The 1800-nt window shown below is 31.9% G+C and overlaps 1 non-coding gene across 1 annotated transcript; it reads right to left on the bottom strand.

The window, feature by feature from the left end:
* Nucleotides 1-743: 743 nt before the first annotated feature.
* LOC138838699 (U6 spliceosomal RNA) lies at nt 744-849 on the bottom strand. Its single transcript, XR_011375721.1, has one exon. It is a non-coding gene; the product is annotated as a U6 spliceosomal RNA (small nuclear RNA).
* Between the last annotated feature and the right edge of the window lie 951 nt (nt 850-1800).

Consider the following 1800-nt stretch of genomic DNA (forward strand, 5'->3'; position numbering starts at 1 on the left):
TACAATGTAGCGTAAATGATTTAAAACACAATATACTGCTCAGATACTTATATGTTTTATCAGGTTTGTATATTTTCATATGGATTTCACCTCAGTTGTAATTCCTTCATTATTCTGTCCCTGATATTTTTACACTATCAAGACATAAGATCACCAGTTTGATTTAGAGCATGAGAAATTATCCATCTGGCTTCCTTGGAAGCAGTGCATATTCAATTGATAACATTATTTCTGGTTGCTCATTACATGTAATGGTTTCTGTAATACATATCACATTCTACGTAGTATTTAAAAATCTGCTTTGTTAACAATATTATATGGATAAAATTGGGGGAATAAACTCTTCCATCTCAGAACATTTTTATATGTTTTTAGTTGTAAAAGTACTGTACAGAGGGGTCACAGTTACACACACACACACACACACACACACACACACACACACACACACACATTTTCTTGATCCATTCATGTACTGAGGGGCATCGGGTTGGTTCCATATCTTACCTATGGTAAATAATGCTGCAATAAACATAGTTGTGCTTGTAGTTTTAGTATGGTCTTGTTTCTGATCATTTGGGTGAATGCCCAAAAGAAGGATTGCTGCGTCATAGAGGATCTCTATGTGGAATCTTTTGAAGAACCTCCGTTCTGCTTTTCAAAGGGGTTGACAAGTTTACACTCTCACCAAGAATTCAGTAGTGTTTACTTCTGGCCACATTCCCTCCAGCGTCTGTCATTGTAAAAATATTGAACGCTTCAGGAATTTGTGTGTCATCCTTCGAAGGAGCTATGCTCATCATCTCTGTATCATTCCAGGTTTAGGGTATGTGCTGCCAAATTGAGCACAGAACTTTTTTTTATATATAAAGTGTAATTGATTTTCTTAAATTAGACACTTCAACAAAAAGTAAATGCAAAAGAATGGTCATGAAATATTTATTTCTTACATAAGCACATATTTAAGAAGAAACTCAAAATTGATATGTCAAAAACAAAGTAATTCCAAATATTTGTGGTTCAAGAGATGTGTAGAAGGAGGAGTTCAATTATTCTCTACAAGGCACCTGTCATAATGAACATTGCAGCAAGGGTTAAGGTTTTTAAAGTTCTAATGCTTTAAATGGGTTTAATTTTGGGAATTTGCTTAAATATGCCAAAATAGGGACTGTTTGGCAGGTCATAAAAATTTTCCATGAAGTAGTTAAGATTTATGGTAGCAGACATATATTACTAAGTATTTATATTTCAGAATTTATAGAAACTTTACTAATGAGAAGTTGCAAAGTCTTTGTTTAAAGAAGCAGAGTAAAGAGTTAAGAATTTGTTAACTACAATTTAGAGCTTCCTTACTTTATATGTTAGCGAGCAACAAGTGAAGATATAAGCCATATACAAATGACGAGATGAGCCATAAATAGTCATCTTAGTGGGTAACTTTAAAGACTACTCATAGCCTATAAAACTCTTGTTGAACATCATAATCTTAGCCAGTTTTAAATGTACAGGAATATGAGAATATAGTAAAATCTAATATGTAGTACACTTCAAATACTGGAAACACGTAACTGATTTATTTTTCATTTTATTAATCATGAATATTTAATTGTTGTTTTTATTTATTTGTAGCATTGTTTTCCTTGTAGTAATATAATACAAAGTTTTGTAAATTGTCTTTTGGAGGTACTTTGAGAAAGTTACTGGGATGGTCAACCATTTTTATAGGTGCATGTGAGTTTACAAATAGCAAATTTAAGAACAAAATATTGATTAAAAATTTTATCAAGTAGAATCTGAATC

Source organism: Dipodomys merriami, unplaced genomic scaffold (genome assembly GCF_024711535.1).
Source record: "Dipodomys merriami isolate MVZ:Mamm:240054 unplaced genomic scaffold, mDipMer1.0.p SCAF_2885, whole genome shotgun sequence".
Lineage (NCBI taxonomy): Eukaryota > Metazoa > Chordata > Mammalia > Rodentia > Heteromyidae > Dipodomys > Dipodomys merriami.